Here is a 24,217-nt window from a genome sequence, read left to right as displayed (position 1 = left end):
CGAGATATGAAAAGAACATAAGTTAAAACATGAAGAATCGATTTAAACAAACTGTAGAAGAAGTTCCGAAAAAACCCTAAATTTAAAAGAAAGTAAAATAACTTGAAATCGATGATTTTTGAAAGAGAAGTTCAAGAATAGTGTAAAACATAAAAGGACCTGACTTGAATCGTTTAAAAACAACACAGATCTAAGAGATACAAACGAAAATAAGTATTTCAAAAGAAACCCAAATAGAGATGGAAGAACCTGCTTAGAACTTCAAAGATCGTAACCAATATAGGGGATTTTGCTCAAAATCACACCGGAGAAGCCACAAACAGTCAAAACAACAATCTTAGACATAAGTCGGCGTGGCCCAGGGCCCATGAAGGCCTTAGAGAAGATGAGCGGGGCAATAGGGGAGCCATTGGAGGCTTGGGGATGAAAGGTGATCACCGGAAAAGACCGGAGAAGGAGGCGGCAGTTGAAAAGGGATTAGGGTTAGGTTGAGAGAAGAGAGGTGATGAGAGGATTTGGGGGCGGAGGAATGTAGAGAATGATTAGGGTTAGGGGGTCGTTTGGAATTAAAAAGGAAAGAACAAATTCTAGCAGTTGTTCTTTCAGATCAACAGTCATGATCTGATGGGTTTTTTGGTTGGGTAGACATGTATAAGGTCTGAGTCAGCTGATTGGGTGCGAAATTGGGCTGGGGTTGGGTTCAATTTTGGCTATTACTGAAAGCCAGATTTGGCTATAATTTAAATAGCCAATTTTCCCCTATTTAATTTATAAAAAATAATAAACAAATTCTGGAAAATAATTTTATGTACCAAAATGTTTAAAATATATATTAATCATTTTTGAAATATATGGACTAATTTTACGCATATAAAATGCATTTATCCATTAAATGAGCTAATATTGCAATTATATGCAATTTAGCTTTAAAAATACCAAATGCAATTATAAAAATACATAAAAAATATGTTAACCATATTTTGGCATAAGTATAGAAATTAAATTACTAAATTACCTTAAAAATAATCTGGGAAATGATTATTGGGAATTTTGTGAATAAAAGGGGAGGAAATAAATCAATTTAAATCCTTAAAATTATGGGAAAAACAATAAAAACTTTGTCCATGCTTATATATGCATATATATGCCATTTTAAAGGTATTTATGCATACAAAAAATATATAGGAAAAAATTAGGTATCAATAGCTTCCCCTCTTTACCCGGGAAGGATAAAGAGTTTTTCGGTTAAATAAATGATGGCTAATTTTGACCGGACGGGATATGTCAAAAGCCAGAGGCCGGACTCCGGTTTTTGAGTTGCCTACATATCCCTGGTTTTACAGGAATCACGCCATGTGTAGTTTTAGATTCACCCGCGGAGTAGGCCGATGAAATTATTGCAAGAACGGACACGAGATGCGGAAGCGGCTACGGTGAACGGTTAAGTCTCGGGACGGTTGGAGGGAACTGAAGCAAGATTGCTCCTGCTAGGATAGTGGTTGCTTACTAGCTACCTGCGGATAAAAGATGCTACAAATGTATTTGCGAAAATTTTAAATATGATGCAGATTCCCTTTGGACCATAAAGGTTGTCTTCGGACGGTTAAAGATGACGTCCTTAGACCATGACGTCCTGGGCCATGAATTGTTTAGTGAGGGAATCTCAGGCCATGAAATGGTGTTCTCGGGCCATGAAAATGGTGCCTCTGAACCATGACGCCTTTAAATAATGATATGCAAGATTGAGGGATCCTCAGGCCATTGCATGATGCCTTTCGACTATGAGAATGATGCCTTTAGACTATGACGCCTTCGGATTGATTGACAATATTTCAGCCCATGATATGCAATAATATGATGTTATCAAGACAATGCTTAGTCTTGTTAAGTGGATGGAAGAGCTTAGCATGATCGGAAAGTTAAAATGGAGCAATATCTGTGCAAAGTAGGACACTGTTTAGTCCCTATGCAGATGTGGAGACAGGGATTAGCCTCATGCAGATAGGGAGGCAAGTCTTAGCCTTGTGCAAACAGGGAGGCAAGGATTAACCTCGTGCAAATATGGGGAGGCAGGGATGGAGTGAAGGGTTAGACACATGCAAGTGTGGAGTCCAGGATTAGAATCCTGCAAATATGGAGTCAAGGATTAGACTCATGCAAATATGGAGTCAAGGATTAGACTCATGCAAATATGGAGTCAAGGATTAGGCTCATGCAAATATGGAGGTAAGGATTAGCCTCATGCAAATATATAGTCAAGGATCAGACTTATGCAAATGTGGAGTCCATGATTAGACTCATGCAAATATGGAGTCAGGGATTAGACTCATGAAAATATGGAGGCAAGGGTTAGCCTCATGCAAATATGGAGTCAGGGATTAGACTCATGCAACTATGGAGGCAAGGATCAACCTTATGCAAATATGGAGGCAAGGGTTAGCCTCATGCAAATATGGAGTCAGAGATTAGACTCATGCAAGGAGCGAGTAGAAGATAAGAGTAGTGTATTTCTTAGCTAAAGATGTATTTGATGTTTGATGAGCTGATAGATAGAGAATTATCTTGGTGTACATATATTTCGCGAACGCTACAATTATGTGCCTGCATTCAAAGAAAAATCGTAAGTTTTATGAGGGGAGGTTGGTTCTTGCTTCGTCTGCTGGCCTTGCTCTGGTTCGTTCTGAAAGCCCCTTCGAGTTCCCTTGGGTAGCACATGACTGTTATGGAAATAAAATTTTCTAATAATATGCAATTATTGGTGAAAATAGAGTTTTTTTGGAAACGTATTGATATATCGAGTAATTTTGATGGACTAGTGATTGTGACACATTTCAAATGCATTGCAGCTATCTCCTATTGGAATTGTGAGGGTCCTCCTTAAAATTCTGCTTGCGGATAATGGATTTGCCGAACCTTCTATATAATTTTGAGAATCCTTCTCAAAATTTTGCCCTAGTTTCTTAACTAGTTACTGGCTGTCTGACATGTGTTGGCGTTGGCTGGACTTGCTCCGGAATTTTGAAGACCCTCCTCAAAATTCTGCCCTAGTTTCTGATCTTGGGGGAAATGAAAATTTTATTATGATATGACTGAACCCATAAGGCTGCCTAGATATCCCCTCTTAAACGAGAATCAGGTCAAACGTAGTTCAATTACATCAAGTGGGAAATGCAAAGTATCTAAGCATAGTATCTTTTGACTGCGTCTGAATAAATCGGCTTTGGCCAAACCTCTCTGTCCATTTCTGCAAGTATGAGTGCTCCTCCTGTTAGTACTCTGTGAACCATGTACGGATCTTGCCAATTGGGAGAGGATTTCCTTTTGGCTTCATCTTGATGTGGGAAGATTTTCTTCAGTACCAGCTGCCCTGGTGCGAAACGTCTTGGTTTGAATCTTTTGTTGAAAGATCTGGACATTCTGTTCTGATAAAGACGGCTGTGACATACTGCGTTAATCCTTTTTCCATCGATAAGGGCTAATTGTTCATAGAAGCTTCTTATCCACTCCGCATCACTGAGTTCAGCTTCCTGTATGACTCTTAAAGAAGGAATCTCCACTACAACTGGGATGACAACTTCGGTACTATAAACCAACATGTAGGAGTTGCCCCGGTTGACATGCGAACTGTGGTGCGGTACCCTAACAGAGCAAAGGGTAACTTCTCATTCCACTGTTTGTGGTTCTCTACCATTTTCCTTAGTATCTTGTTAATGTTCTTGTTCGCGGCTTCTACGGCTCCATTCATCTGAGGTCTGTAGGCTGTAGAATTCTTGTGCTTGATGTTGAAAGTTTCACATATAGCTTTCATCAGATCACTATTGAGATTGGCGACGTTGTCAGTAATAATGGACTCAGGAACTCCGAATCGACAGACAATACGATCCTTGACAATGGGTGCAACGACTTTCTTGGTTATAGCTTTGTAAGATGCAGCTTCTACCCATTTTGTGAAGTAATCAATGGCTACCAGAATAAACCTATGTCCGTTTGAAGCAGTGGGCTCAATCGGACCAATAACATCCATTCCGCAGGTGGCGAATGGCCAAGGTGAGCTTGTTGCATTGAGCTCATTCGGCGGCACTTTTATCATATCGGCATGCGCTTGACATTGAAAGCATTTGCAGACATACTAAATGCAATTTGATTCCATGATCATCCAAAAGTAACCTACCCTGTGTATCCTCTTAGCCAGAACGAAACCATTCATGTGTGGACCGCAGGTCCCAGCATGCACATCCTCAAGTAGCTTAGAAGCTTCCTTCGCATCAAAATACCTTTGTAACCCCAAATCAGGAGTTCTTCTTTACATGTTCCCTCCAATGTGGAAGAAGTGATTTGATAATATTCGGAGCGTGCATTTCTGAGTGTGATTTGCATGCTCCGGATATTCTTCTTTTGATAAGTATTTTTTGATGTCATAGAACTAAGGCTTTCCATCGGCTTCTTCCTCGACATGAGCACAATAAGTTGGCTAATTATGGATCCTCACCAGAATGGGATCAATGTAGTTCTTATCTGGATGTTGTATCATGGATGACAAAGTGGCTAATGCATCGGCAAACTCATTCTGAATTCTGGGCACATGTCGGAATTCTATCTATTTACCGTGAAAATGGTAAAAACAATTAAATTTGTAAATGAGATTCTAAAAATATGTGATCTATTCTTGAGCTAGTTGTTAGAGCAGTTGATGCTAATAATATGGGGTTTAATGATGAAATGTAAGCTAAAACGAGATAGTAATCGAACCGAAAGGCCTTTTGCCCGGATATAGGTCGTGTCGAAGGGGGACCTTGGGGTCAATGTGAGGGTCGAGCTCGAGCTATTGGGGATAGTCGGGGACGGGATAACAGTTTAGGATATAATTAAACAAGGTTCTTTGCAGCCAATACTAAGCAATACGATGAATAACTAGAAAGCAAGCAATGGAGATTAAGGCGACTTCGGGCCAGCGAGAACAAGCAAGTTAGAAAGAAGAGAGAGAGAGAGAGATATTATTGCTCTTGTGGAGAAATAGAGCAACATCGGCCCTTTACAAGGTAGGGTGCATCCCCTTTATATAGGAGGGGAACTCGGCTATAACTACATGGAGATTAATTACAAAGTATAGAGATGGGATGGCTTGACGCGGTGCATCAGCATAGGCTCTGGATAGGCCAGCCCTGTCAGACTTAGCCGTATGCCTTAGGAGCTTCCCCTTCTGTCCTGGCTTTGATCTCCATCTTTTTTGAGTCGGGCCTTGACGAGCCCCAAGGTCGGGAACTCGATCGTGGATTCTCATCCTCAAGATCTCGAGGCGTTCTTCCAAAATGACTTGACAGTGAGAAATCAAGTCCTATGATTTTGCCACGCATATATAGTCTCCGCGTTTACCATAATGAAGTGATGGGAAATGATTCTGACACTTGACTCCTCGAGCTTCTTACGGTGATGTCATACCGATGATGCGACTCCTGGCGTGAGTTTTATGATAACCGAGCATCCACGGGCTCATGTATTTTCGACTTCATTCAATGCACTCCCGATTCTTGCTCTCCAAGGTAAAGGTACCACCGTCGATTCGGTTTTCCAAGGATGCATTAACTGCGTCCGTCGATCAATCTTTCAAAGTCTCAACTACCATGTCGTAATCCCCTATAAATAGGGGTGTTTGGCGTTGTTTTTCCTATCTCAGTGCCTTTGTTGGCTTGCTTACCTATTCCTTCTTATCATCTTCCTCTATCTTTGAACATCATGTTTGGGGCTCATGGCCTCAAGGCCGTTTGGGGGAGCTCCCTCAGATCGTGTTGTGGCCGTTTGCCGGGACTTCCCTTTGTCAAGCATAATTATGATGTCCCGCTATTGTTGTGGTCGTCAATATGCTTGCCTTTGCTGCTACTGTTGGCCCAAGGTGATGATGGACGGGGAAGTCAGTTTCCCCCTCATGTAGACAGTCGTTCGGATTATGCACCGCTGCTCAAAAGAGGGCTCGGATTATATATACCTGCTCACCTTCATACCCTGGCTCGACGTGGTGCTCTGCTTCGAGTTGGGGGCTTGCACGACTAGACACTCCAAGAAGTGGATTCTAAGTAGTCGTGCAAGCGGGACCGAGGGTTGTCCAGTCCGCTGTTTCTACGAGGTTTTCTTGGCCAGTGAGGGTCCTCAAGCTTCGAAGAGTTATGGTGTTTTTTCCCTCCCTACCACTCACCTTGTCCCTTAGGGATATTAGTGTGGAAGGTTGGGATTAAACTTCCGAGGATGCGCGTCCAGAGGCACCTGTTGCGGAACTTCAAAGGTGGACCGGTCTTCGAGCTTTTACTTTGCGTGTGCATCCATTTGTTTCTTCCTTTATGCATAGAGATCCTCCGCACGCTTTTGTAATTGTATGTAATGACCCTCCGAGGGCTGTTGTACATGGATTTTTATGAATATGAATATACTCCATTGACTTTTGCTTTCGATCTTTGCTTTATTATTGCATGTTCCCATGCCCTTCGAGGACTTTTGAATGTCTTCCTTTATTGTTGACTGCCGACATTTTAACTTAGGCGTGAGCGTTCTTTCCGATCCGCTGCCGATCGACATGGATCCCTTCCGAAGCCATCGTCTTACCTCGGACCAATCCTAAATTGATCTGATAGGCTCGGGCTATTGGGGCCCTCCGAGTTGTATGGAGATAGTGCGCCGAATTCTGGGGACTTTGAGGATGTTATCTTGAATGAAGGTCAGCTTTGGGTACCTGGGGGTCCACTTTTGATCTTGATACAGATAGCCTTCTTAAAACGTGTAGGATGAACTTCTACTGAGGAGTTGCCTATACTCGGGCGCTGCCTCGAACCTTTGTGGAGCTTTCGTGATCGGAGTTTCCTGTGCTTATTCACTTTTTTAGAAAAGGAACCATGGGATCAGGTATTGCCTCGCGTCGAGTGATGGCGTTGAAAGCTTCCCGATGTCCAACTTCTTTTGGGCGGGGATCCTCGAGGTAGAATGCTGGCTCTAGATTGGAGATAGTACGAATGCTTCCTCGAGTCCTGGCTTTTCTTCGAAGGATGCTTCCTAGATTGGGTCTCACTCCGTTGATCTGTATTGAGGCTGTTGACTTACCGGGGCTCACTTCGGGTAGCCGAGTCGTCGCCGCTTCTCACATATATGTGGGGCAGCTTTGGCTTCTTCGCAAGACGTCACTATTTTCAAGCATCCGCCCTTCCACTTTGGCATAGGATTCTTCATTTCTTTAGGTGCAAAAAGTGTTGGCGCGCCCATGCTCTAATCTATTAGTTTTACCATAATCATGGCAAGCAATTCGGTGCCGGTCCGGCAGGGAGTGGAGAGTGCTGCTCCCGGCGCTCAGGAACAGCGGGAGTTAGCTCTGAAGACGGTGCCTTTTATAAGAGGGAACATTTGGATATGGTGAGGAGGTACTGTGGATGGAGCGAGGGGGTAGCGCTGCAGGTGCTTCCCCCGTATGAGAGTGTTACGGACTTTACTGATAGACTCTTGAGTGTATTCCTTTATCCTTTCGCATTTTGTCCCCTTGATAGGGTCGTGCTTGATTTTTGCTTGAAGTATCGAGTTACTTTGGCGTAGATACATCCATTGTTTTGGCGAGTGGTACTGATGATGAGGTTCTTTACGGAGAAGGCTAGGCTTGAATTCACGCTTAACCACCTTGTCAGGCTATACCGACCCTTTCATCACCAAGGCGTGCTAACCCTGAGGTGCCATTCGTCCATGCCCTTTGTAGTTGATGACAAAGAGGACGGGGATCGAGAGTGGGCCAGTTGGTTTATCTGGGTCCGAACGGTCGACATTATCCCTGTGGAGCTTTTGCCATTTTCCGAAGGGTGGAATTATGCACGTGAGTGGAGCGTCTGGTGCCTTTTCAGATTTTTCCTACAACAAAAATTAGTTGAATAATAGCATCTTCTCCCTTGTTGCAGCAACTTCATGGACGTCGGGTGAGGTCCTTAACCTGCCCGACTAGGTTTGGAGGCTAGTGACCCATTCGACCTGCGATGAGCACCGGTGGCGAGCTATATTCCATGCCAGATGGGGAGCGAGATACCAAGGTATATGCGTATGCTTCCTTTGCATTGGCCTTCGTATATTTGAGGTAACATTTTCCCCTTTTATTTGTACCGAATTCGCCGATTGCAAATATCGGGCGGTTCCTTGGGATGAGGCAGTGCTCTTCCGAAGAGGGGAAGGAGTCGTCGGCCCCCAAGCCGAGGGAAGATAGCGATAGGAGGGATCGGCACCCGTGATGTTGTGGAGCTTTTAGTGGTGCTGAACGGGCCAGCATTTCCGAGGAGATGGCATCGTCCGAGTTCGCTGCTCATAGAGTATCTAATTCCCAGGCGACAGTTCCTCCGAGTGAATATGCTTTGCCCGAGGTCAGTTATTCTGGGGCCGAAGAGGCAAGATCAACATGAGTGTATTCAGACTTCGAGGAAGTCCGACGCCTTCACTTCGTGGAGATTTTAGGCGCAGTTTTCCTGTATTCCCCATCCTCCTCCCCCTATTGAGCTCTCCTTGTGCAGGCCTGGGATAGGCTTATGTTTGAGCTGCTCTATTAAGGGGCTAGGCTTCAGATAATTCTGATAGAGGGCGAGTCCCTTAAGCTCCTTAGCGAGGAGAAGGAGGTCGAGTTGTTGCATTGGCGATATGAGGCATACCAGAGCTCGAATTACGAGAGCTATTTGATGGAGCGGGTAACTTTTTGCAGCTCACGCTTTGCTCTTTTTCCCATTAAGGTTAACCCCCTTTTTGTTATATTAGTTGCAGAAAAAGACGGAGGATTTGGAGCATCTCAAGGGCGACATTGACCGCGTCAGAACTGCGTGTGGTGAGCTAAGGGCTCAGGTGCAAGCTCAAGCTTTAGAGGAGACAGGCGCTTCGGCCAAGGTCCCCTCCTTCCAAGCCCAGCTCCGCTTGGCTCGTGACAATTCCAAAGTTCAAGCGGACATGATCGGGAAACTTGAATCCAATCTCTCGAAGATCATGGCTTGGACAATAGATGCCCGGGCTGAAGCGGTACTAAGCCGAACCAAGGCTGATCAGAGGAAGGTGATTCGTATGAAAGACACTGCGGATGCTCAAGCCGAGCTAAAGCAAGCCCTCGATCGGGAGAAGAGGATTGAAGAATATGTTCATTGCAGATCCCGAAGAGAGGTACTCAAGGAGATCGGTGCGAGGGGCTTCGTTCTCTTGGAGGAATTGGCTCGAGAAAAGGCGGACGAGCGTGTTGCACGGTCATTTCTTGATGACGAGGTTAAGAGCGAACCCGGCAAACTGTAGCCCTTTGGAGCGGAGCGTAAATTTCGCTGTATTGTTGCTTCATATTTGATAGTTGTAGGGCATGTCTGTAGATGGAGAGTGTGCCCCCTTTTTTTGCGTATGTAAGATAAGAGGAAAATGGAAGCTTTATTTCTTCCGCATCTCTTTTCTGTTGTTGCTTTTGACCAGGAAGGCTAGTTTCAGTGTCTGGCGGAATCCTCGTAGGTCCAGAACTGATCAGACAGGCCTAGAGGCTCTTAAGTGTGATCTTTGATGTGATCAGGCATTGGGGCTTCCGTGCTTTGTCCAACTGTTTAGGATTAGTCTTCGAGTCAGGCCTTGACTCGAGCTTTCTTGCCCTTAAATCATCTATGCCCGTGCGGACAGGTAGTAATAGTTCCCATTTCTTGCCGTTGGGCATATTGTAGTTTAACCATTTCGGATCCAGTCTACGAGTCGCATTGCAATTCGAGTTTCAATTGACCGTCAGGTTCTTTCCTGCCTGCATGGGCGGACGACAATGGCCTTTTGTGCTTTGGGTCGAAGTGACCTTACAGGTGGGTAGCCCGGAGGCTCACTCAGCTGGAGATAGTGGAATTTATGCCGTACCCTTAGGCATATTGTAGTATGTCCATTTCGGGTCCAGTCTCCAAGTCACGTTAAGATTCGAGCTTTATTGAATTTCTTAAATATAATGCTGATTGTGTTGCGTGGTCGCATGCAGATATAACAGGTATCCCAACGAAAGTGGTAGTACACAAGCTAAGCTTGGATCCCAACAAAAAATGCCCTATTACGGAGGCCAAGAATAAATTCATCAAAAAAAAGGTAACTTACCTACTTGATATCGGTTCGATCCAAGATGTAAAGTGTCCAGACTGGCTAGCTAATATAGTAGTAGTTCCTAAGAAGAACAATAAATTTTGCATGTGAGTAGATTATAAGGACTTGAATGAGGTGTACCCAAAAGACTCGTTCCCACTGTCAAACATCGATCAAATGATTGATGCAACAGACAGACATGGGTTAATGAATTTCCTCGATGCTTATTCCGGGTACAACCAAATTAAGATGAACCCGGAGGATCAGGAAAAGACTTCGTTCATAACAAATTTTGGCACATACTGATTAGATCAAAGCCATCAAGGACATCCCGAACCAGCTATCAAGCGTGAAAGAAGTTCTAAGGCTCATAGGGAGATTGTCCGCTTTGAGCAGGTTCATTTCCCGGTCATCAGAGAAATGCCACCATTTCTTCTCACTGCTCAAAAAGAAAAGCAAATTCGAATGGGCCCCGAAATGCCAGCAAGCTTTGAGAAATTTGAAAAGGTACTTGTCAAGCCCTCCGTTACTATCAAAACCAAAGGAAGGTGAAACACTATTAGTTTACCTAGCAGTCTCAGAGGTAGAGGTAAGCACCATTTTAGTCCGTGAGGATGAAGGTATGCAATCTCCCATTTATTGCGTTAGTAGAATTTTAATGGGAGAAGAAACTCACTACCCGCATTTGGAGAAGCTGGCCTTAGCTCTCGTAATTGTCGCTCGAAAGCTGAGGCCTTATTTCCAATGTCACCCAATAGCTGTGGTGACACCTTTCCCCTGCAGAATATCTTTCACAAACCTGAACTCTCAGGTAGATTGGCTAAATGGTCCATCGAAATGAGAGAATTCTACATAGAGTATAAACCGAGGACTGCGATTAAGTCACAAGTTTTGGCCAACTTTGTGTCTGATTTCAATTTGGGATTGCTGCCTCTACCAACCAATAAAGCAGTAATGGTGTCAGAATCGACATCGGGAGTTTGGAACTTATTTACGGACGGAGCTTCCAACGTAAAGGGGTCCGAGCTTGGTGTAGTATTAACCACGCCTTCGGGAAAACCCCTAAGGCAGGCCATAAGAATGATCCTTTTAACTAACAATAAAGAAGAGTATGAAGCTTTGATTGTAGGACTCGAACTGGCCCGAAGACTAGATTCCAAGGACATAGAAATCAAATGCGACTCCCAGCTGGTGGTAAATTAGGTCTAAGGGATCTTCAAAACCAAAGAGGAGCACATGCAACAATATGTAGTGAAGGTCTAGGCTCTGCTAGCTCTATTTCGGGAGTGGTTGATTAATCACATCCGAGAGAAGAAAATGTAGAAGCAGATGCATTAGCTAACCTTGGTTCATCAACAAACATTAAGGGATCAGATTCTGAAATGGTAGTACAGCTCATGCACTCGGTTCTGGATGCAGATAGCTACTACAAGGTAAGTACGACTAATCTGTTCTTGGACTGGAGGAATGAGATCATCGATTATCTCGAGCATGGGAGGTTGCCCAAAGACTCCAAAGCATCCCGGGCGCTACGCGCCAAAGCAGCATGATATAGCTTCAAAAGAGGCCGACTGTACAGGAAATCTTTCCAAGGTCCGCTGGCGCGATGCTTGGGAGTGTTCGAAGCTAATTATGTTATGCGAGAAGTCCACGAAGGGTTATATGGAAATCATTCGGGCGCATATTCCTTAGTCTAAAACTAGTAAGGGCAGGAAATTATTGGCCCCGAATGAAACAAGACGCCAAAGCTTTTGTACAAAAATGCAATAAGTGCCAACACTATGCACCACTGGTACATCAACCAGCAGAACCATTACATTCAGTTCTACATTCGTGGCTATTCATGAAGTGGGGAATGGATATTGTCAAACTACTACCGCCGGCCCTTGGTAAAGTAAGATTTCTTTTAATTTTAACAGACTATTTATCTAAATAGGTTGAAGCATGTCCTTATCAGAAGATCGGCGAATGTATAATGGTGTATTTCTTATGTGAGAACATAATTTGTAGATTTGGAATACCAAAGAGATAGTCTACGATAACGGGCCACAATTTATAGGCGCAAAGATCACAAATTTCCTTGAAGATTTGAAAATTAAGAGAATCACATCTTCACCCTATCATCCGAGTCCAAATGGTCAAGCGGAATCAATGAACAAAGTGATTATACAAAATCTCAAGAAGAGGTTGGAAGCGACTAAAGGTAAATGGCCTGAGGAAGTGCTTGGAGTGCTATGGGCATACCGAACAATGGACAAATCGAGCACAGGAGAATCTCCTCTTTCCCTTGTGTCAAAGTAGAAGCCTTAATCCCGATAGAAGTAGGAGAGCCTACCTTGAGATATTTCCAGGCAAGTGAAGAGACGAACAACGTAGCGATTTTAGTCAACTTGGAGCTACTCAAAGAGCGCAAGGACTTGGAACATATAAGAATGGCAACCCAGAAGCAGAGAATGGAAAGATATTATAATCGAAGAGCCAACCTCCGTTATTTCAAAGTGGGAGACTTATAACTAAGGAAAGTAACTCAAAACACCCTAGAACTCAACACAGGGAAGCTAGGTCCAACCTGGGAAGGCCCCTACCGCGTTTCAACTATCACCGGGAAAGGTTCATATGAGTTGGAGAATCAGGATGGAGAAAAGTTGCCAAGCAACTGGAATGTGATACACCTCAAGAGATATTATTGCTGACAAACATCACCTGTACTGAAAGTATGTGCTCCCCTCTTTTTCCCTTCGTCCAGTTTTTGTCCCAATTGAGTTTTTCTGGCAAGATTTTTAATGAGGTAGCGACGGAAAGCATACTACGAAGTAGGTTTCAACAGCAACAATAAGACATTTGATAGCAAGGACTACAAGCAAAGAACCACTCCGGAGCGGTTAGGTAATCTTTGGCTCGATAGCAAAATTTCCACCGGGAAATTGAGTTTTCTCTCAAGCAAAAGATACCCGACTGTTCATAAGTGCAAGCCACTAGAGGATTGTTAGATTGTCTTTTGCTCATTAGCATAAATTCCTAAGGGAAAGCGAAGTTTGGTACCGAGCTGAAGATTGTCTAGGAATTCATTAGTGGAGTCCTCAAAGGTGCAAAGCTTATAGTGTTCCAATTCGCATTCTTCGCATTCGAACACTATGGGAGAATGATGTAAGGATACGGCAACAATGACTGTCATGTCGACCGGAATATGAAAACTAGAAACATAGTTGTATCATCGGTATCGGGGACCGCGCGGCCAGCCCCGCAAGAACAAGTTGTACAAGTTAGCCACAAGAATGGCAATTTCTTTTTAGCATAACGAATGCTTATGTACTTTTTAAAAAAGAAAGGAATAAAGTAAAGTCCTTTTATTTTCCATCTTGTTTCTTGTCTGAACGATGAATTGATTTTGTCAATTGAAAGTTAAACAAGTACTTCAAATGCTAGTACCATAATGAACAGGAGACGTCTTCTTCAAGAGAACCGCAAACATAAGAGGGCCCTCTCTTATAAAAACCCTCACGATAAAGGGTTGATTTAGGAAAAACCTGTGTATCTCCAAATGATTTTGGGGAAAAATACACTCAAGGCCTTGCATAATCAGACACAAATAGTAAAACTTGCGAAAAACACTTACGAATACAAAGATTAGAACTTGCATAAATGTTCAGATGAAAGAACACAAAAAGACTCATGCAATACTTAAGCAAAAGATATTTTTATTCATAATAAATATGCCAAAATGGCATAGATACAAAAGTTGCAAAGAAAAAGGAAAAGCTAAACTGCTGCATCTCCGAAACCCGGAGGAAGAGAAGTGTCCGCGCCCCTTGGAGAAGTGGGTAGATCCGCCGATGGCTCAACATTTTGGCCCTCATAATTTTATCCTTCAACATATTCGCCCTCCGATTCCTCCTTAGTTCCCTAGGTTTCGGAACCGAAATCAGATGAATCGAAAGCATCAGGCCTTGTCGAGAGACCCCTTTTTAGCAGTTGACCCTCATGATGTACATAACATAAGTTTTCTCAACAATGAGGGAAGTCTCTTGGTGCTTGAGTTCTTCTTTAAGTTGGCTAACCTTGGCAGAAAGGTTTTCCCGAGCAGATCTAATGAACTTGAGGCTAACATCGAGTTTGCGGATAGTAGAGCTGAAAATTTTGTTATGCTTAATGGTCTTCTTATACTTCTCCTCCAATTGAGCATATTTCACCCTCGTAGCAGCAAGCTCTTCAGTTTTAGAGTTCAAGGCTGCCTCTAGGTTGGTCAATCTCTCAGCGGAGGCAGGCTCGCAGTCTAATACAGCAAGAACGACACTATGAACTTCATCCCATTTGGACTTGGCCTTACAAATTGAATACTCAACGGGCCAATCTCTTGGCTAAGGGTTTCCACTTCTTGATCGCTTTGCTGCAAACAAGTCTCCAACACAATGGCCTCAGTAGCTTTGGCTTCCAATTCTTCTAATTCTAAAAGGCGAGCAGCAGTGTGATCCCGCTCAGCCAAAAGTTAATCTAGTTCGAAGGTTAGTTCTTCTTTTTCCCGAATCAACCTCTGGAGGCCCTCGGAAGCAAGGAAATTGGCCTGCAAAACAAGAAAGGCAAACTCAGGATATCCATTCAATCAAAGACAGGAGAAATGAAAAAAGAAGTGAAGAATGTACCGCAACAGTGTTGTGCATGGCATTGTTCAACAAGCACTCTCCCGAGAGAGCTTGCATTTTTCCCAATCTTTTTTTGAAGCCAAAGGCTTCAGATAGTTAGCAAGTTCCACCGACCAGGATAGCAAATTGCATCCGGTGGAGACCGAGAGAGTAACACTCATCCTCCTTTGCAGATCTTTTGAGGGGGCAACATAATTTTGCCCCAAATTCTCATGGACTGGGGACTAGGGAAGAGGAACATCTTCTTCTCGGGCAGATGCGGCCAGTGGAGATGATGTAGCAGTTACTGGTGGAAGAGTTGGTGAAGTTGGAGATGAAGTTGATGGTGTTGAAGGGTGAGAAACAGCTGCGACAAAGGCAGTGTTGGTTGTTGGTTGCTCGTCAACCAAAGACGGAAGAGACCCGGCACTCAGCCCCAAAATATCGGGCGTAGCAACTGGGATCTGGAAGGGGAAGTTGGCATTTCCACCATCTCATACTCCCCCTAAATTGTCGAGACATCATCCTCAGTTGATGTAACTAGCTCAATAGATTGAGAGGTATGTTGAGTTGAGGAAGGTCGTCGTATTATATGTAGAGAAGCTCCCTCCTCGCTAGCTTCTTCATCATCGTCAATCATCACAGTATCTATGGCCGGCCTGGGCAGAGGGCTCATTACCATGACTTTCGAAGATGACTCGGAGGCAGCATTCTTCACCCTCTTATGTGTTCCCTCGACCACGAAGGAATGCCTTCTTTTTGGTTGCTTGTTCTCCAGCGGGGGACTCCGAGAAGAAGCACTTGAACCATAAGTAGTCTCAGAGATGCCTATTTGTGAAAAAGCTTTCTGCAACAGCCTCACCGCATCAGTAGGATCAGCCAAAACATCCTCCCTATGGATGAAAACTGAGCCCTGGGTTAGATCTATATTGGACGCGAGAGAAAAATCAAATAACTTTCTCATAAGAAAAGGTAAGGACCTGATGAGTTAAACGTACCATGATTTTTGGCCTTCCACCCATATTTCAGGTACAACTCTTTCCACGAGAAGGTTTTGGGCATAGTAACGTCCAAAATTTTCTAAACCCACTGGTCTAAGCCTTCAACCCTAGGGGGAACCCACCGAGTCGCTGAGGCAGGTAAAGGAAGAAAAGTTAATAATGATGAGGAAGGATCTTTAGAAAGAGTAGAAACAAACTGTATATTTACGAGTGTGGTTCCACAGTTCCGTGAAGGAAGAAGCTGAGGCAGGGATGATTTCACTGTTTCCAACCAAAACAAACCGTTCCATCCACCCACAATCTTTATCATCATTCATGCTGTATAACAGTGCATGGTAGCCTCGTTTGCTGAAGTTAATCATCCCCTCACAGAAGATCTTGGGGGAATAGAGGTTCATCATGTGAGCTAGGGATAGCTCCTCCCCCGTTTCCTAGAATAGGCGCCGAAGGGAAGCAATCGTCCTCCACACGGAGGGACTCACCTGTGCCAAACACACTTGGTAGCGGAGGCAAAACTCCTCAATAACGGAGTCAAGATCTCCACTCAGAGAAAATATCCCCAAAGTGAAGGGATACGTATATAAGTACGTAAAACCCTTCTTGGGTAAGGTTACCTGCTTCGCCGGATCAGGAGTGATCAACGACAATCTTCCTTCATGGTAAGAATGTTGGAAGGACGTATAGAATAAGGATATCTGCTAACGGCCCATGTACGAGGGCTAACAGAAGGAAAATTCTCTTCTAAGTCTTTTGTTGTGACAAGACTTCTAGGGATGATGGTGCTCACTGTTGGAGGAGCAGCGTCATTGGCTTTGTTTTTGTTCTTTGAGGAACTGGTATTTTTTGAAGAAGAAGCCATTGTATGTTATGGAAGAAGGAAAAACTTTTCTCGTTTGAAGAGAGATAAAGAAAGGTTGAAAAACAGAGTACAAGTTGAATGAAGAGAGTTTTGAGAGAATTTAGAGAATTATAGAGTATGAATGAAGGAGGTTGATGCGTATAAGTAAAGGTTTAGGCGGCTAAATTCGTGGCCATGATTACCTCGATAACTAATAAAAGTTATGTTCAATCGTGAGATGACGCGTGTTCGGGGCATTAAATGCGGAGAGACATGCGTCTAATAAAACGTCAGAAGCTTTTCAGAGGGGATCAGAGAAATTCCCGCCAAAAAAGAATGTTTTTACCAACTTCCTGGTGACACAAAGTTATGTCACCGGAAAGCAGGGGGACTATCTGTATAGGGTAAAATATCCTATGCTAGGTGGTTACATAAGAGAGTGACATGTGGAGCCGAATGCAGAGGTTAGTTAAAACCAAAAACAACTATTACATTTGTCAATGGCCTTCATAATTAATATTAAAGAAGGACATGATCCTAGGACCTTGTTACCTAGGTGTAGCTATAAATAGTAAGCTATGTTATTACTGTAAAGGACACGAATTTTCTGGCAAACTTACACTATAATCTATTCAAAGCTCTGTATAATTTTGTCTCCTAACTTTTCAATTTTATTATTGTTGTGTCCGGAAGCCTTACTCCCGGATTTACTGTTTCTGTCATTTCATCTTCATCTCAAGGCTAAGTATTGTGTATTTTTTCAATTCTTTTATTATTTCATGATCAAATTAATCCACTTGTCTAGAAACCACGTATAAATTCAATCGTACCATTTTACGGGTAAATAATTAGTCAAGTTTTGTTTCTTTGTAATAGAATTATTGCAAAGAGCTTACAATAGAGTTATTGTGTTACGCCCCACAATATTACATCGATATTACATCCCGCAGTATTATATAACGATGATGTTATGCCTTGCAGTATTACATTACGGTGATGTCACGCTTCGCAATATTAAGTTACGACGATGTTGTATCCTGTAGTATCGTGCATTGAATTTGTCGTAAGGTAATTGACATTAGTCCAAGGAAAGAGATTATTTGGAGATTTTAAGGATTATGCTATTTTAAATAAATGATGAGGAAATATGTGAAGGTGAGAGGGGAAGCAAGTCAAAGAAAATAAATTTTTCGTCGAAGTTTGGCATATAGGGATAAAATACGGACCGAGCATTAATACTCGATATTTATGGAATAATATCATACAAGGTACTACATGACCATGCTAGTATGGTATACAAGGTATGTTAAAAGAGAGTAGTATTTTAAGTAAGTTGAGATAATTCTTAATTATGTGGGTAATTGGTTAATTACCGGGCAGCGGGACATTACCTAATTAATTGGGGATATATTGGATAAGTATTAAAAAAACATGAGGTGGCAGCCCCCCATGCAATTGTAGTGACTCATACGATAAATTAAAAGGTGGAAATTAGTTAAGATAACATTCATTATTTATGGGGATGATTTGTTCATTCCTGAAGAAATTATCAAGGTCAACCTTTGTCTTGATCTTCACCAACCTGTTGAAATTTCCCAAAACAATACATGATCCCATACACTCCTCCTTCCAAATAACTCAACTTCCCATTGTGTGTAACACCCAAATCAATATCCCTATAATTAAAAAAGTGCTGCTCTTGGGTATTTTGACACAAAAGGAGTCATATAGTTGTATAGTACTCTTGTCAAGTTGAGATAATGGTTTGCAGCCTCAACTTCACCTCCATTCCAATTCGTTGAATATTGAATCTTGGCTATATTTCTAGCTCTATGTGGAAATGTCTCAGCAGAAGGTTAGCGAAGTGTATCAAATCAGAAGCCTATGCTGATATAGTGAATACTATATTGGAGCCATGCCCATTTTCAAGGTTTGTGCATAGGGGTCCTTGTTCCCTATTTCGATCTCACCGTTACATGTTTCGTCATAATTAACGTGTGTTAAACGGATTGTCAAGAGAATTGACTCAGGTATGTTAAGGCTAAGCTCTTCCTTCATTTTGCATGATCTCGTCATTTCAAAAATTTGGTACGAGGCATAAAGAAAAATTCATATCCCGGAATTTACGTATATTTTGCTAGTCTCGCAAATTGCGTATATTTTTCTAGTATTGTAAGTTATAATATTCTCCTTATCGGGACATCATATTCAGTTGAATATTTCCTTCTTCCAATCAAGAGAGAAGAGAAGTTACATATATATAGTATTAAAAGTATTTTCATTACCATCGAGCTATAATCGATGGGCAGGCCCCTATTGGGCAACCTCTGATTAGATGGTAAGTTATATACCGATCCTACTGTGGCCGAGGGCTTATGAGCGAGCCCAGTTGGTCGAGATACAGAGCCTAGTATGGCTGAGCGCGTATGAGCGAGCCTACTACGGCAGAGCAGTTGTATATATACCGAGCCTACTATGGCCGAGCGCGTATGAGCGAGCCCAGCATGGTCGAGATACAGAGCCTAGTATGGACGAGCGCTTATGAGCAAGCCTACTATGGCAGAGCAGATATATATATGTATACCGAACCTTATAGGGTTGAACAACTATTTTACTTACTATATTGAGAGAATTGAGTCAGTATCAGCAGGTAATCATATCTTCAGATTATCTTTGACTTCCAGCTACTTGCAGTTATTATATTATTAGTTTAGTTTTAACTTTTAGTATATTGCCTTACATACTCGGTACATTTTTTCATACTGACGTCCCTTTTCTAGGGGCTCTGCATTTCATGCGTGCAGGTTAGACAGACGGACGAGTAGGCCTCTTCAATAAGTGTTGCCCGAGTTTAGATTGATCGGTAAGCTCCATGCTTTTCGGAGTTTCCGAGTCTAGAGACTTATGTATATCTTGTATATATACGTATATATGTCATGAGTAGGTCGGAGAGCCGTTCCGATCACAGTATATCCATTAGTAGAGGCTTGTAGACATATCTTGTCAGTTAGTGCAGTATATTGGGCTTTCAAGCCTTGCATGTATATTTGGTTGGTTTGCCAGCTGTAATAAATATGACGGCCTTGTCGGCAAGTTTTATATTGACATTTAGTCAGCATTCACAGTTGTCTTACAATATGGCCCATGGCCAAAGTATGACATCATATGTTCAGAGCCCCTTAGTTGCAAGTTGGTACGCAAGGATAGGTGAGGCACTAGGTGCTGGTCTCGCCCCCTCCCCCCAGTTTGGGGCGTGACAAAAGTGGTATCAAAGCAGTTCTGTCCTAGGGAGTCTACAAGCCGTGCCTAGTAGAGTCTTGTTTATGGGTGTGTCGTGCACCACATTTATAAGCAAGAGGCTACATGGCATTAGGATTGTTACTCCTTCTTCTTACTCTAGATCGTGTGGTAGAGCTCACTTATAAGAATCCGAATTCCGAAATTCTATTTTATTCGAAATAAGACGATGCGTATATCCGAAAAGAAGGTTGGAAAGAGAGATAGTTGTGGAAGAGCGGAGTCAGAGGAGTTGGATTTTTGTATGATGCCTAGATAAGCAAATATGAGGTCTTTGGCAAATCATGGGTGTACTGAAAGGCGTAAGCTTCCTGATAAGAAGTCTTAAGGCAAGAATGCTTATCCATCTTTATGGTGAAGGACAATGAGAGACTAAGAAGATAAGTACAAGTTTCAGCAAGTAAAAGGAGCAAGGTGAAAAAGGGTACGAGGTACCCAGGTAATAAAGGTTAACAACATTTATAATTGAGGCAGAGGAACATAAGCTTTTTGAGTTATATTCAATAGTAACAGAGGTATATACAATTGGTCGCACCCCTTCCAGATATGCCCTATGGGGGTTAACAAAAAATAGTATAAGAAGATATGATGAATGAATTGATTACGTCAGTTGACATTTCCGAAGGATATTGCAAATGTGCTAATAGATCTCTTTATGAGACACCTAGATGGTGCACTCTAAAATAGTGCAGCCAGATATGAGTACTACAAAGACACGCACTATAAGCCTTGAAGGGATAAATATTACCTTAGTGTGGCTCGCGTCCCTAGTAAAGCGAGAACGTTAAGCAACTTGAAGAGCCGCTGGATCGAGCAAAGGAAAGCTAAAAGCGAAATAATGTCGTATTAAAGTTTTCACAAGAAAAGGGATATGCAGAAATATTAGCAGAGTAATTAGAAGAGAGATAAGGAAGCATTATAAGTTAGGGACGGAATAATTGGAAAGTACTCGACATCATGGTAATTTAAGATTTCATTCCGGTGGTAATAGAATGGTCCACATAAAGAGATTCATGATGAATTCAGAGAATGGTCATTCAGGGAGACGCTTCTCTAGAGCAAGCAATATGAGCAAAGTTAAGCTTAAGTTACACTAAGTGTCACCCTCGCGAGTAAAGGAATTTTTCATCCTTGGTACAGAAGAATTGCCGCGAGGCGAGTAAGGATCATTGATGTTGAGAAACGACGCTAAAGATGAAGAGGTAAAACATCTATAGGTAGATCCTCGTGGCTTCAGCTTTTAGTACACCTTTAGGAATATGGAGTGATGTGACATTAAGTCAGAATTAAGTGGTTCTAGTGACTATAGAATGGTAAAGAAAGTAAAGGTTCCTGCCAGAGCTGTTATTAATAAATAAAGAGCCAGTGCGAGATGTAAGTTAAGACAAAGGAAATAACCTAAGAAAGATTACAAGGAATATTGATATGAGAATGGGCCAACGAGTAGTTAGTAATTGGTCAGGAAGATCCCAGTTATGGCTAAACAGGAGGTTACAGACGAGTCATCAGATCGTGTAAGATAAACATAATAGAACCCAACATGGAGAATTCAGCCTCGAAGAATATTATTATAATACTTGAAGTATATTCAAACAAGCATTGGGGTAGTTAAAGGTACCGTATGAGTGTTACAGGGATAAAAAAGAGTGCCACTGGGAAGGCAGTTAAAATATCGGTTCAGAAGCAACCATACAACCACAAGGGCACAGAAGTAAGCAACTATGGATGACTAGATTATAGGCAAATAAGGACATCAAAAAGGTCTGTAATAAGCTCACAACTTTACGAGAGTCAAGGGTTCTCCCTAAGTACTACAACGAAAGACTAGTTGAGGAGATAAGGAAGAAGGTTTCAACCTAAGCACAACGACCTAAAGAGAAAATGGTCGTGTAACAACAATCGCGTAACAACTATGTAAGCATTCCAAAGGAAAATGGCACCTACCATGGCTAATGAACAGGAAGTAAGAATAAAAGTAATATTCGAGGTCATATGAGTTGCATGAAAACTCTGGCAAGTGTGGGCACTAAGATAAGCTAAGTATGGACGCAGCAAGGGGGTAGGAAGACCAGGAAAAAGTAATAGCTTATGTTGAAAGAAAGCTAAGACGGAACGAAAGAATTATTTGATCAATGATCCAGAGTTAGTATGTTATGGATACACTCAGGATTTTGGAACATTATCCAGGCAGCATATTTGTTGACAATCATTCAGCCATAGAAGACTCCGATATAAGTTAAAATAAAGAATTGAGATCAGGGCATAGATAAAGGATTGAATTGTTAGAAGATTGTATCAGGGATATTCCATAATGCCCATGAAAGGCTAAGGTAATAACTGATACCATGAGCCACGAATTGGAAGATAGCTTAAGCCTACATAAAGACTGATCAGAAGGAAGAGGAAACTAAAGAATTACATCACCTAAGTGAATCAGGAGTCTGACTATTGGAACTAGGAAAAAAAATTATAGAAGTTGTGCTTGAGAACATGACAGAATCACTCTTAAGATCAGACATTCAAGAGAAATAACACAACAACCATAATCTATAAGGGATCTACAAGGAATCCAGTTAGAAGAAGTACCAGCCTCATAAAAAGTCAGTACGAAGCTCCCACCGGATTGTGTGTGTGCCAGAGGTGCGAGTATTATAATAGAGCTTCAAGTTATGGACGTGAGTTACACCTAGATGGAAGGGAGGTTATGAAAGAGATAGAAGATATGATACGAGATTTTAAGTAAGTAAGGTAAAAGTGAACAACGTACGAGATACTAAAATGCAGAAAGTTGTGAATAGTCCATACTTCAGATAGAAGGTTATAAGCACGGGGATTCAAAATTCAGGAATGATAGCGGCATCGTTAGTGGCATATCTCCCAGCCTATGGTTTCTACGTATCGAGAGGTGTAGTTAAAAGAGTATAGAAGAGTTAGAGACGAGGTGACGTCTCGCTTGTTATTCCATAATAACATAAGGAAATCTATGGTGCAAGCAAGTTGAAGAAAGGTTGAAAGTAGTATAAATGGATATGTGTAGGTTGCAAGATAAAGTATGGTAGAGCGACAAGGTTTAGGAAGACATGAGAAGGATGAAAAAAGGCGAGTGAAAAGGTGACGAGAATGGATAAGTCCTTGGGATTAAACCCATGAAAACAAGAAGAGCTGATAGTTTCTCTAAATTATAGAAAGCTCAGTATAGCCTGAATGAACTCAAAGGAGTCTAAGACTAGTAGCATTTAGAAAAGATGGAATACTGCCTTGATAGTACAATGAGGGTGTAATTGTGATGGATAAAGGATAACGTTTAGGCCTTCGATTGAGTAATGATCTGACGAAGAAAAGAAAGGGATCTCATGAATTGAACAGGATTAAAATACCCATGCAAGGTGAATCATATTGGGATATTGTGAGATACGGTTATGAAAGCATGGTATCCCCCGGGTATGTGGAAGCATTAAAGGACATAAATTTATAAGTATTGGATAAGTAATGAAAGTAACCTGGAATTTTGTAGCAGACCTCAGTAACGATAAATCGAGGTAAGAGTTACGGTATAATATGACCTATCTTGATGCAGTAAAGTCATACGGAGGGATAAATGGATTTATATAAAAAAAAAGGTATAGCAATATTCGTAAGTTCAACAAAGTACCAAGTGAAGGACTTCAGTACACCTATAGAGGCCTAGAAAGGCAACCTATTAAGTCTTGTATATACAAAGTAAGGCCTAGATATTGACTAAAAGATAAAAGAAAAAAAAAGATGAATCGCATAAGTGCACTTACAAAGCCAGGGTCATACAAGTTGCATGACAAGAGGTAACAACAGTTGCAAGATTAGGAAGATTTTGACCACAGGTCATGATATGAGCAAAAAGACGAAAGGGGGGAATACCCTAGACTTTGGATTTATTCATAGAGCAACCGCTTAAATGACAAGAAGAGTATTAAGGGATTCACAAGAGCTATAAGTTACGAAAATGATAAGAGCATCAGTCAACATTCGAGGACGAATGTTCCAAAGGAGGGAATGATGTTACACCCCGCAATATTACATCGATATTACGTCCCGCAATATTATATTACGATGATGTTATGCCTTGCAGTATTACATTACGTTAATGTCACGCTTCGCAATAATAAGTTACGACGATGTTGCACCATGTAGTATCGTGCGTTGAATTTGTCATAAGGTAATTGACATTAGTCCAAGTAAAGAGATTATTTGGAGATTTTAAGGATTATGCTATTTTAAACAAATGATGAGTAAATTCGTGAAGGTGAGAGGGGAAGCAAGTCAAAGAAAATGAATTTTCGTCAAAGTTTGGCATATACGGATAAAATACGAACCGGGCATTAATACTCGATATTTATGGAATAATG

Source organism: Nicotiana tabacum, chromosome 8, assembly GCF_000715075.1.
Source record: "Nicotiana tabacum cultivar K326 chromosome 8, ASM71507v2, whole genome shotgun sequence".
Taxonomy (NCBI): Eukaryota; Viridiplantae; Streptophyta; class Magnoliopsida; order Solanales; family Solanaceae; genus Nicotiana; species Nicotiana tabacum.
Note: the sequence above shows the minus strand (reverse complement) of the source record.